Genomic DNA, 14,362 nt, shown 5'->3' with positions numbered 1-14,362 from the left:
TACATTTAAAATAATTTTAAAATGTGAGTTATATTGAAATTTCAAAATAAATAATAAATTCATGTCACCACTCAACGTCAACATAAGTTAAAAAAAGGATTTCCTATGTTTAACAAAAAAAGAAAAATGCTAAAAAAAAACATGTTCAAACCTTTATTTAATAAATTATAAAAGTTTAGTGACTTAATTAGAACAATTTTTAAACTTGAGTTACCTAATTGAAACAATTTTGAAACTTGATTACTATTTTATACAATTGGATATTAATTTTTAGTACATCCCATTTTGTAAGATTTTCGTATCAAAAATTTGGTGAGATTAATTTTAATTTAATGAGATGTTATGACCCGTTTAAAGGCTATCTGGGTTTGGTGAGACCCATACCCATGAATTCGGGTCAAATACATGGAAACCCTCCATTTACAAATAAAACAATATGGTGGCTTGAGATAATGTAGAGAGCAACCAGAGAACTTTTAAATATTTCATTTATATATATATATATATATATCTATATATATATGACGAGGTAGGGATCTTAAGAGAACCATTTGAAAATTGAGAACTTTGAGAACCATTTCGGATCACTAAAAAAACCTCTAAAAAATATTTTAAAAAATTATAAAACAAAAAATTTTAAAAAGTAAAAAACAATTCTTATATTTCATTCCGGTTTCATAAAAAACAAATAAATATCAATTTCGTATTATACACATGTGATTATTTTCATTTAATCTCTAGTTACGTAATGTACACATATGTACATTATCATTTACCTTAAATTGTACATATGTGTATAAAAAACATGTATGTACATATATGTACATATTATTCATATATGTATAATTTAGCAAAACCGAGACATTTTTTTTATGAAACCAGGATAATAAATAAGAATTTTAGTTTTCTTTTACTTTTTTTGCGATTTTTTTTATGATTTTTTTTATGGTCTAAAATGTTGAATCTAAAGGGAAAATTATACTAAATACATCAAACCCTAATTTGATAAAGAACTCAAAATTGAAATTAAATAACTAGGATGTTCTTGAAATCGAAAACTCTTTCAGATTAAACCATTTGTGCACTTACAATTGATTTAATCGAATAAGATTAAGAAGATGAATACAAGAACTTGAACTGAATTGATGAAGAAACCAGTCCTTCACAAAATCCTCTCTACGTATGAGTGTTTGATCTTTGTGTTTTGGGTTGCAACATTAATTGCATATATATCCCAAAAACTGTCGATCATGATAACATATTCACTTTACACCCCTTGAGTTTATTCCATGTTTTATTATTAGTCTAAAACTTAACTAATAGGTTTTATCTATAATATATTAACATGAATATGTATAAGCCATATTTCTAAAATTCCAACATTCCTCCTCCATTTTAGTAATATCCATGATCAACATAAACAAACTTCGCCATAATCAAACTTATGCATAAATGAAATGTCCTACGGATTGAATTTCATATTAGTATATTACACGATCCAAATATTCGAATATCAAGGTGTCGCAATGATTGAACATGTTCTATTCATTTGAATACTTGAAGGTAATACACACATAAGTTCACAATTTTGTGGTTCTAACTTGACATATTGCTTTACTAGCTTATGTCCCGTCCTTCAAAGTAGTATATCAAAGCCAAGTCCAAGCTTCTTGAAGCAGCTAAACTTCATCCTCTTATAGGTAATTCTCATCTTGCACCTGCAAATGCAATTTACCAAAGAACTATTAAGAAACCATGTTTCAACCTGCTTTATCTTACAGTCTAAACACATACCTTGGATGATGATGTAGTGTTCCAATATCTTCATGACAATCATGACAAGCCTTCCACATTGAATTCAGCATTTAACGTTGTATTATATGGGAACTGGGTATCTTGACATGAGATACTAGAAATGGACTTCAAACCCATCCCTATGGTTGATTTGTTCACGAGATCTCTTCCTAACCCTTTGGTTAAATGATCAGCCATGTTTTGTTGAGATCTTATAAACTCAACAGATATTATTCCATTCATGATTAATTCCCTAGCCATGCTATGTCTGACACCTAAGTGTCTAGATTTTCCATTATACACTTGACTATATGCCTCTCAACCCAATTTTGGGGTATGTATTTAAATCTATAAAGTTGTGTAAAAACACAAACTTGTACTGATAAGAAATTTAAATAGTGAGTTTGAATGAAGTGGCGTTCAAAATGTGCAAAAATGCTGACAGGGATCATAACTTATTTAATCATATAAGATGGTGTAAAATTGTATATAAATGATCAAAAGTTGATGAAGTGGTGTCTCACGACAACAAGAGTGAAATAGCTCTCTCCATAAACTGTAATCCAGTTAAAAGAGAATCATTGATGCAAATAATAACATTAAACACATGAATCAAATCATGAGTTACATCTAAAAGTGAAAAGAAACATATATATATATATATAGGTTGCAATAGTTATTCACATAATTAGCAAACACCTATACCAAGTACCCACGGAGCTCCGGTCACCAAAGGAGGTACCCGCTTCCTTGCTTTGCTTTGGGAAATGAAATGCAGCTGAGCTCCCCACGTTGGACTTCCTTTGTAGTCTGTTGATCAACGGAACACAACTACCAATATTAATATTCTGCAGGATTCTTCCTATTTATTCCGTTTTAACGGAGCCCTTCTTTCTTTATCACTATCGTGGCACAATAAACAAGCCCAACTTCCCTTTCCTTTTCCTTTTCTGTTAACTATGACCGGAACCAAGACTACATTTTAATTATACCTATATTATTTTAATCAGTAGAATAAAATTTTATTGCCTCGATTTAACTAAAAGATCTTTTAATCACAGTAAAACAAAAATTTAATTACAAATTAATTTATGATAAAAATATACCTTTATTTATTTATTAATTAATGTTTAAATGAAACTCATAATACCTTAAGACTTTATTTGTATATTTACTCAGGTTGCTATGATTTAGTTAATTTTTTATATTGTCAAGTAAAATGACTCTTTTTTTTGTGAAATGTCGAAGAAGTTGATGATACGAAACATAATTTTCAATTATCCAATACTATTTTATTTTCTTAAAACCAATTAAAATATATGTTTTAATTAAGATGTGTATACGAATCATTTTATGTTAATTAATTGCGCAAAGATATTTCTCCATTATTTTCTTACTTATATTTGGTTAACTCATTTTATATTGTTTCCATACTTTGCAACAAAATTCACAAATTTAGTTGTGGTCTAGATATAAAATCAATTTTTTGGTTTTTAAGTAAAATCATACCAATTATTTTTTTATATTTTAATTTGAACTAAAATTTTCATAAACACATTATGTTAAATAAAATCAAAAAGATCAAAATTATTTTGACTCATAGATTGGTTCTAAAAGTCGGTGTGCCAATAATGTTACTAAACAATATGGATCAGAAGAACGGGTTGTGTACGATGGAACTAGATTGCAAGTAATTAATTTGGGTAGGCGTTTTGTTGTAGTAAAATTTATTTCATGTACTAATACGCACTTATATAATTCGTTGTGGTCTAACACCTTCAGATAAGAAACTTTCGTTTAAATTGAAGAGAAGGTGGTTTTTTTCCATTTGTAGTCTGTTTTGCAATGACCATTAACAAAATTCAAGGTCAATCTCTAGCAAGAGTTGATATATATCTCAGAGACCCGGTGTTTACACATAGATAGAGTCTCTATGTAGCTTTATCAAGAGCGAATAGTGGTGTTAAAATTCTTATGCTAAACAAGAAAGACAAAGTTACAAATAAAGAATATATATGGTTTATAAATAAGTCTTTTTAGTAGCTTATGAATTTTACATTTTTAACTTTTGATTATGTTTTCAAATATTGTAATTTGAATGTTGTTTGGGTTTATCTTTGTATTTCACATTCATTGGTTTTCGTACAAATATTATTTACAACTTAAAGCATGTTGTCGTCCCAAATAACATATAACAACTTATGTTGTCCTTTCAAATGACATGTGTATGTTCGAAAAATTTCAATATTTCCAACTGTATCATACACGAGTTAATAACCTAGTGGAACAAGGGGCAACAAACCACAGCTGAACGTTATGGAGAGGGACATCAAACCTACATTATGATGGGGTGGTATGGCACTGTGAAGGGGTTTAAAGCCCCTCATTGTGAACTGAGGGGTTGGGTAGTTCAAACTAAATATGATGTCCGTTTCAGCTATTTAATATTATAATAATTGCCAGGATTAAATTACTTTAAATGTGAGCGCATTCCTGGCTGGCAAATTCAGTGTGACATTAGTTCTCTCTATTGCAAACCCTTGATGGACACTCATGGTATTTTTCAGCCTTTTCATTTCACGAAGATGACAAGGAATTCCGGTCACAGAAAGAGCGAGTCGCCCCCAAGTAACAGCAGAATAGGTAATACTGTAACAAAATGGTATTGAAGTTAAACCATATAATTCATGACTAGTACTATACTTCGTAAAAGAAAACAAACTTATGTGTATTCGTATACAATTAAATCAAATCAAGCCAATGTTATAAAAGATTAATCAGAATAAACAGGTGCATAATCCCAGCTGAAGCAACAATACGACCACTGCCAGAAAGATTATGCGCGCCCACTCTATACTCTTTGCCCGTCTCCTCGTCTTTCACTTTGATGCTTGACGAACCTAACAAAAACAAACATTATATTATTATTATTATTATTATTATTATTATTATCAATGGAATATATACTTACAATTATAGTCTGTCCATCCAATTGTATTCTTTTCCAAATCGTATGTAACAAGTTTATCTGTCAATACAAGATCTGCACACAACGTATTGCTTCCTTTAATACAATATTATCCAAACTTTTTAAGACAAATTTTAAAGTAATATATCTTTCAAAATCAAAATAAAAAGTTGAAAAAAACAGCTCAAAAGTGGCCTTAAAATGTCAAAAGATATGAATATTAATAAAACTTCTGTAAGCATATGACACAACGCCAAACTATAGTCCTTTAAAACAATTTTTAATAAAAAGAAATACAGTAACATGGCTTACCACCCAATAAGGTTACATCTTTGCCTTGTGATTGCAAATCACTGTCCTGAAAACCAACACACCACTCATTGTCCTGAAAAACAAAAATTAATGAAAAAGAATGTTAGTAAAATGATGTCATTAATGCACACGTAAGAGTAATGAGAAATATGTACCTGATATTCAAAGAAGTATTGAGGAGGATAAACTTTCAAAATAAGTGAATTTGCAAAGTGGAACTTGACAGTCGGAAAACCCTCATCAACACTGCAAAATCAGGTAATTGAAACAATGTTTAAATCCCATACATAATGTTTATAAGTCAAAAGTCAGAAGAACACTTACTCTCCGGTATATTTGAAACATGTGAACTGCTGCTCAGCCATGTGAGACGGTGTATCAGGTTGTGCATCATGAATCTAGGTCAAAACAATAATCATGAGACACAAAAAAAGATTTAAAAACATTTAAAGTTTAAACATTTCACAAACCTTTTCGAGTACTAGCTTGTAAACCATGTCAGGTAAATAAGCTAATGTTGTACCACTGTCAATAATCGTCCCTTGTTTTCCTCCAACATCAAATATATCGGTCGGAAGATCTAGAACATCATCACCTACCTCAATTTGCTTCAACTCAAATTATAATGTGCCCTGCCACATAAATAATCAATTCAATCAATCAATCAATCAAGCCCTGTATATCCCACCACATAGCACGCTATCGGTAGGGTCAGGGGAGGGTGGGATGTAGGCAAGTCTTTCCTCTATCCGAGAGAATAGAGAGGCTGCTTCCAGAGAGACCCCCGGCTCATAAAGCTACATACAGGTAATTATAGTAAACATACATCCTACAAGCAAAAGACACTTAGCAATACATAGATAACAAACTACCAAAAAAGCAAGGAATCTGTAACCTACTAAGAAAAGGGCATAAGAAACAAAAAGCAGCATCAAAACAAAAAAATATTTATAAACAACAAGGATCAAGACTAGCCAACTAGACCCTAAATAGAAAGCTAAGCTAACTAGGTGCCTTCCCCTAGAAGTCGCTAACCTTAATCCTACGTCTCCACGAATCTCTATCCTGGACCATGTCCTCAGAGAGGTGCAACTCTGTCAAGTCATGTCTAATTCTCTCATCCCAACTCAATTTAGGTCTGTCTCTACTCCTCTTTCCTTCCACAATGAAGGCTTCCACTACTCTAACTGGCGCTGTTGTCGGTCTCCTCTTCACATGCCCAAACCATCTCAATCTCCCTTCCTTTATAACATAAAATAATAATAATAATAATAATAATAAAAGAACTTACTCAGGAATCATCGGTGTTGTTAGTACTTTTGGTTGTACAACTTCTCCAATAGCAAATATGCCTCCACCTTGAGAGCTATCTAAGCAATGTGAAAATACCTTTTTGACCTTGTTTTCGGAAGCGAGTTGTGAAAGCACAGAAGAATTTGCCTGACCGAACCCTAGTATTCCATCTACTGCTTGTTGCGAAGAACCCAATGGGCCTGATTGTTGGGACCCACACCTATTATTATTACAAGATTCAGATGTTAGCATAGACTATAAGTGACATTTTTGCCACATTTATATGAAAACAAGTTAATGCGGGCTGTATTTTAATGATAATGGGCCAAACAAGCAAAATACACTAAATTAACTATCAAGGAAGTGGGTCAAGCGAGTTGAAAGGGTCAAAATTGTCTGAACTCTGTACTCACATGAATAAAGATGTTTAAATTAGTAACTTAATGTTAAAACTTCATAACTATCTTCAATAAGTTAATTATTTATTAAGATTTTATAAAAAAACGGACATAAAACTAAAGGTGGGTCAATCTTAGGAGTGTAAACGAGCAGAGTCGGGCCCGAGCTTAACTAGGCTTGAGCTCAGCTCGTTTTGATTTACAAGAAATCGAGCTTGAGCTCGGCTCATGAGTCGTTTTTCAAGCACGAGGCCGTTTATTATTTATTAATAACTTTATAGACATTTTAAATTAACTTTTTATATTTTTTATCATAATTTTTATGTAGCGTAACATATATTATGTAGTTATTTTATCAAGTTATTTTTATCATAATTTTATATAAAATAATTATTGTAATTATGAGAATATATATATATATTTAATACATTAAATAAAAATTATATAAATGATAAGCATGTGTAGGCTCGCAAGCCAGCTCAAGCTTGATAAGTGAAGCTCGGCTCCGGCACGTTTATTAGACAAGCATACGTTAAGGCTAGAACTAGGGCTCGTTTATGCTTGGCTTGATTCGAGCTTTTAACGAACCAAATATCGAGTAGCATATGAGTCAGTTTGGCTGTTTACACCCCTCGTCAACCCACCCCGTTTTGACCAAAACTTCAGATGACTCATTACCCAACATCACACATAGAATGGAATATGAGTAAACTTACCCGAATGCTATACTCCCATTTAGAAAAGTGGTTTGAAGATTTCCAGAAACTCGGTCAAGTTGTACAGTATCTCTTACAAAGTATCCCGCAGTGCCACTCCCATCGCCGTATTTAACAGAATAGGAACAGTGCATACGCTTTTTACATTCATTATTAGGGTCAGTGAGCGTAGACACGCAAATCTCTTGATCACAATCAACCAACTTTGCCGTCGAGGAAGCCTCAGGATCGTACAGAGAAAGCGATATCTAATAACAAAAATAGTAAAAATTGTTACCTTTGGGATACAAAAAGTCCCGTAAAGTAGAGGTAGCAATCTCACAGCAGTCAAATGGTCTAAATCGGAAACTTTAGCTAAAACGGGAACCCAACCCGTTCCATGATAAAAAAAAAATGACCCGTCCATCTTGCCATTCTACTGGAAACTAGTTTGAATAAATATTCCAAGTAAGAGTAACAACATACTCCGAGGTCACTTTTCTTGGGGCATTTGACACATCCTGCACAATTAATCCATAGAAGGTCACTCCCTGTGTCGACCTGCACGTGGTAATCCTTTGGTGGGGTCCCTATCCTAAGCTTAGTGAAATACAGCCTATACAAAACACCACCACATAAATAACATAAACATTCATGATGCAACATCCGCCCCCCTGCATGTACATATATCCATATAAACAAGCAGTTATATCTATCTCTACATGTATATGCGAATGTGATTGGTATATCAACCTGCCCGCATAATCATCAAATATATTGTTTTTAAGTGTATATAAATAAATAAATAAATAAATAATTGATGGTATGTGTGTAGATAACATTATTCATCTCACATATGTAATATCTAGTGAGGAAACAAGCAACCAACCAACATATCATGTATATCTTTCAAAAATGAATTATATAAAGAGAGAGAAAGAAGGGGGGTCTAACGCTGCGGAGGTGGGGCTGTTGTTGCCGCCCAATGGAAGGTCGACGGCGGAGAGAATCCTGCGGTGACGGCTGGAATCATGAGCTTTGAACTGACTCAAAGAGCCCCCTTTAACACCAAACTTATGGAAAACCACATTTGCCGACGCCAACCGACAATCAAACCCAATAATGAAAACTAAAACAGCTGCTGCTACTTCTACAAACACAAACCCTCTTCTTCTTCTAATAATAATAATAATCAGATCCATCTATCTTCAATCCAAACAATAATCTTTACTTACTTACTTACTTTACCCTCTAAAGCCTTTGTTTGTTTGTTTGTGAGTATGAAGACAAGAAAAGCCGACTGACTTCGAGTGAGCCGGCAACCAAATGAGATGCGGCTACGACAAGAAACGCATAATAATAATAATAATAATAATAATAATAAAATTAGAGGAGGAGGTTATGTTGTATTGTATCAAAACATTTCATTTCATCTTGATGAATGAGAATGGATTCCAGATCTTGACTCACTGACTAGCTGCCTGCTTGCTTTATGCATATATTATTATTATTATTATTATTATTATTATTATTATTATTATTATTATTTCTTTCGTGTGTAAGTCTCACGACTCCCATTGAATTCGGGATTTATCATGCATCCATTTGACTTTGTTTCCATGTCACTTCAAGCATTTCATCCCTATGAGAATACAATAGATTCAACAACGTATTTCTTGTTACTTAGACCGCCATGGTGGCGTGATCTAGGTGTTATGGACCAAAACGTTGGGGGCACACAGTCCCAGACGTTTTGGGGTGGCATTTTGGTGTTAGTGTTTTGTGAACAACGTTTGAATGACACAAACTTTAAAAAAAAATCCCTTTCTTCATGTTCTAACGGTCATAATGCCGTTATAAAATAAATGTTTTATATATATATAGCATATTCATCCTCAATCAAAACTCACCGAATTTATAAATCTTTCTTTCTACTCTATATTTCCTAGCACCAAATTCCCTATAATTCCTAAATGGATTCTCCTACTTCTATATAAAACCAACTAGGTTAGGTACCCGTATGATACACGAGTTGGATAAATAATATTGTAAAAAAGTCAATAAATATAAAGATGCACTTATAACATCTAATAAATTACAATTAAAGAAGACAAAAAGAATTACATAATAAAATTCTCATAAATCTCTTTATATACAACATTCGTAGTCTTCTTTGATACCTTTAAAACTTGACAATCTTCATAAAAAAAATAGTACTTTGAGTCCTTCTCTTGTTTTAACTCTAGACGACGCAATAGATTATTATTTCATAATCATTATGAAATTTGAAAATTGACCATTTTCATCAAAAATTACTAACACAGCAGTTAAATATTTAATAATAGATTATTATTCATATTTCATAATGACAAAGATGGTTTATACGATAAATTTAAACAAACCATAAGATATAAAAAACAATTTGAACCAAAGAAGACAACCATAAAATAGTTTAAACAAATAATAGCATCTATCTTTGTTAAAGTTGAGACACCTTTCACTTGTTGAAAGCCGCATAACATACCTCACAACACTTAACCATTATAGGGTTGGAGCATCTTGACCTACACCTAATACAATTATCAGCATCTTTATCTTCCTCCACCATCTCAAGCTTATTTTCATCACCAATTGTAGTGATACATTCATTAGCCTTTATCATACCCTAATGTTTTTTTTCCCATTATTATGGCTTATAAAAATGGTCGGCACCACTGATAGGGACATCACATACATGGTAATGATAATTACCATTGCTGCTTGATGCATTAGTTGCCATTAGGACCTTTACGCATATATTTATCATGTTATAAATTATATAATAAAGAAGCAAAGTTATATGTGAACATTAGTAAAGACGCCCATGAGTATATTTTGGAAGAAGTTCATAAAGGAAGAAGTTTCATGAAGATATGGGGACATGGAGTGCCATTATCAATCGTGTCTGATAGAGATACTCACTTTACTTCAAGATTTTGGAAGAAGTTCCATGAAGATATGGGGACAAGATTGAAGATCAGTATGGCATATCATCCTCAAACAGATGGGCAGTCTGAAAGGACTATCCAAACCCCCGAGGATATACTACGTTCTTGTGTTTTAGATTTTGGAAGAAGATGGGATGATCATCTGCATTTGGCAGAGTTCTCTTATAACAACAACTACCATTCGAGTATTGGTATGTCATCATTTGAAATGTTGTATGGCAAACGTTGTAGTACCCCTTTATGTTGGGGAGAGATTGGTCAGAAGGAGATTGGAAGTCTAGAAGATGTGAAGAAACCTCTTCAAAGTTTAATCAGATCAATGCAAGAATGAAAGCTGCTCAGGATCGTCAGAAATCGTATGCTGATAAGCGCCGACGACTGATTGAGTTCGACATCGGTGACCATGTGATGCTCAAGGTCTCAACTTGGAAAGGAATTATTTGTTTCAGGATGAGAGGAAAGTTAAGTCCAAGGTACATTGGATCATAGAGCATGTTGGTGAAGTGGCTTACAAGCTGGATTTACCTGAAGAGTTAGAAGAGATTCACTATAGTTTTCATATTTCTCACCTGAGGAAATGTCTAGCTGATAACACGTCCCACGTGCCATTAATAGATATTGAGGTTGATGAGCAATTAAACTATATCGAGCAGCCTATTGAGGTAGTTGACCGTAAGGAAAAGCAGCTTCGTCATAAAGTTATTCCTTTAGTGAATGTAATATGAAAGCATCGTAAAGGATCGGATGCTACGTGGGAAGTTGAAAAAGAAATGCGCAAGTTTTACCCAATACTGTTTAAGTAAAAGTTAGGTTTTGGGGACGAAACCTCTTTAAGAAGGGGAGACTTATAACATCCCGAATTTTCTATGAATAATATTAATATATTATTTACGCCGAAATAATTAAATTGAGCTAGTAGAATAATCTATATTAAGCGACGACCTCTGCCTCCCACACACTCTCACATGAGACGCCAGTAAAGTTAATGTTCAATTGAATGCTCTTCAGGTCTACCGCAACTCTCCGGCATAACGTCAATGATCTCCGGTGCATTAAAGGTATCGACAGTTACCAATATTAAATCATCCATTTCATCTCCAGTTTCATCAGCTTCAAACGATTTGTAACAATTGATTGATCCATTCATATCGTCGTCGGTTAATCATGGGTAAACTGAACCTACAGATTCCTTTTAATTCCTTTTACGGTTACTAATCTCTATCATTCGTGTCTAATTTGTATGTGCAGGTGGAGCCACCCGGAAACATTAATCTCTCTCATGCTCTGATTATTCGTCTTATTTTTACAACCCTAATTTGAGCAAGTTTTTGCTTTTCTGTTTGCTTTTCTTTGAATAATCAACTTGATGGTGCAATCATAAATTGAATGATTAATTGAGATTTGTTCATCCAAAATTTAGGTTTCTCTTTGAAGATTGAATCCAGGTATGATCTGATTCAAATTTCGTATCATTGTAATATGGGTTTTGTTTAATTTCTATTGATATATCAATATTATTTGCAATCCAAGGTCAATTATTTCAATTTAATGGCTTCTTTATTCAGAAAAGCTTGGTTTGTATTTGGTGATTTTATGGTTGCAGTTTCTTGAAGGTGACCGAATCACCTAAAGATGTTGCGAAAGTTGTATACTCATCGAAAGAGGATAGTGGTGGCTATCTTCAAAAGCTTCAAAATCAAGCTTTTAGACTACTTAAAGGAATATCACAAACCACTAAAGGGAAAAATGCATGCAATCCAGAAGTATTAACCACCAAAAACATCAATGAGTTTAGTTTCCATTCCCAGACCCTGGTATGTATCTGCTTCTTTATTTTTTAATAGGTTCCATTGAGTATGTGATTAAGTTTTTTAATTAGAATTTTACGTTTATTTTTTAATAGGTTCCATTGGTATGTATCTGCTTCTTTATATGTCGGTTTTAAATAGAATTACGTTTATTTATTAATTAATATTAAGTAATATTGTTTTTTAAAAGTCTTAACAGATTACAGAGTAACATCCGTTACGGACCCAAAGAAAACCCTAAATCCTCAAATTCAGATTATGCAACTGATAATGATTTGGTGATGTAGGTGGTATGATAATCATAAAGGATAAATCTCTTAAACCGATGCTTATCCGAGCGATTGAAATGCCCTGGCGACTGAATTCCCCATCAGTATTGATTGTCCACTTCACTTGGCCATTGAATGTCGTGTCTGCTCGGTGATGGTAACTGCATTATGCAGTAGAGGAAGATGATAAATAGGAGAGGCAAGTTGTGGTAACAATTACAGGTCATTCACAAATTACAAAATCGATTCTAATATTAACAAGCAACTTTTTCTATCTACGTTCATATAATCCTAATTGTTATCCGTCTTAGGTTAACGTATCGTTGCATGTGTTGGACCAAGAGGGTTTGCCTTAATTCGATATGCAACAAAGGAGGATTCTGAAAAGCCTATTGAGGTTATGCACGGAAACATTACTATTCATCTTTATATGTAAGATAAAAGTATGCACATACACGTTTATATTTTGAATCTATTACTATCATTTAGGGGTGTACTTTGGGTAAGTTTCTCATGTTTTGGGTTATTTGGGTCGGGTTAATCACGTTGGGGTTTCTGAAAATTGACCCAAAGACCGACCAGATTAATCATGGGCTGTTTGGGTTTCAGGTGAACCGGGCTGGCTTTAATTTATTCGGGTTTGGGTTCAGTTTTATTCAGGTCTGTTAGCATGGTTTTATGGTTTTTTTGTTACTGTTTTATGCCAACTTAGAGATCTGCAAGGAATATCTTGAGCAAACTTCCATTATCTGCATATATGCAACAACTAAATTTTATCCAACATATATAACTATTTTTATTATCTATTCTAATATATAATTAAAGTTTTTATATACAACGTAATATATATCGTTACTGAGTTTTATCATAATTTTATGTAGAATAATACCAATTATATAAACATATATTTAGTGGATTAAATAATAAATGTATAAATCGAGTCAATTCAGGCTTGATAAGTAAAGCTCGTGCTTTTATTTTAAGGCTCGAGCTCGTTTAAATCGGGTCAACTCAAGATTTTAGCGAGCCAATCTTTAGCAGCTTACGTGCGCGTGGCTCGCTATCACTGAAAAAAAAATGTTGTAATTTCACGGGACAGAATAGTCTATATTGTCTACATCATTATACAAATACAGAGCTCTAAATTTTGACCCTTTTATTTATGAACGGGTCAATTTGGCTTACGTTTTTACTCAAATGAGTCAAATTTACATGTGTAGCTATGAAGGGAATGGCCCGAACGTTTTCTAAAGCTTCTTTTAGACACATTTAATCTCTTGAATAGATTTATTACAGTTATAGATTATTGGTATTAGTAATTTAGCTTTTGCAATAATCAAATACATTACTTATAAAATAATATGAAGGTAATTTGTGTGTGTTTTGTGCCAGGTTCTTTTGTATGACGAACCAATGGTAGGGCTTTGATCCGATAGCATCCACAGTTGTTGAAGATCGGGTCCAGTCCATTCATTGCAAAGTTGAAGATGCAGTGGGGAAGCCTGGAAAGACTGCATCTTATGTTGTTGTAACTCACAAGCATAGTACCAATAGAAGAGCGGTTGACAGGTATTACAGTTATGTCTGATAATTTCATGACGTTAAATGAAGAGTTGTAATGTGATTTAAGGTTGGTGTTCCTTCAAGAGGGGAAGATTATATGGGAGTGAATAAATGGTTAGTTTTTATTTAATTTTGGTTAACGAGAAAGTTAGGGCTGTAAGCTATTAGACAGCTGCGCTGTACGAACTTCAGTCCGAGCTCCACTTTCTCGGCTCGAACTTGTGTTACTGGGTCAATATTGAACTTGAACTCGACCCGGCTCAGTTTTTAGAAAG

At 33.2% G+C, this 14,362-nt stretch overlaps 1 pseudogene across 1 annotated transcript; it reads right to left on the bottom strand.

Moving 5' to 3' along the window:
- Window positions 1–4,423: 4,423 nt before the first annotated feature.
- LOC143613424 (aspartic proteinase 36-like) lies at window positions 4,424–8,662 on the bottom strand (annotated as a pseudogene). Its single transcript, XR_013150114.1, has 10 exons — window positions 8,415–8,662; window positions 7,947–8,076; window positions 7,482–7,729; window positions 6,366–6,587; window positions 5,545–5,706; window positions 5,399–5,472; window positions 5,230–5,320; window positions 5,075–5,147; window positions 4,766–4,837; window positions 4,424–4,694 (listed from the first exon to the last, which is right to left on the bottom strand). The product of XR_013150114.1 is annotated as an aspartic proteinase 36-like (transcript).
- Window positions 8,663–14,362: the final 5,700 nt, after the last annotated feature.

The sequence above is a fragment of the Bidens hawaiensis genome, unplaced genomic scaffold (assembly GCF_021521415.1).
Source record: "Bidens hawaiensis isolate Kalapana, Puna unplaced genomic scaffold, B.hawaiensis_p1.1 tig00037385_1, whole genome shotgun sequence".
NCBI classification, from domain to species: domain Eukaryota; kingdom Viridiplantae; phylum Streptophyta; class Magnoliopsida; order Asterales; family Asteraceae; genus Bidens; species Bidens hawaiensis.
Note: the sequence above shows the minus strand (reverse complement) of the source record. Positions and strands in the feature narration are given on the sequence as shown.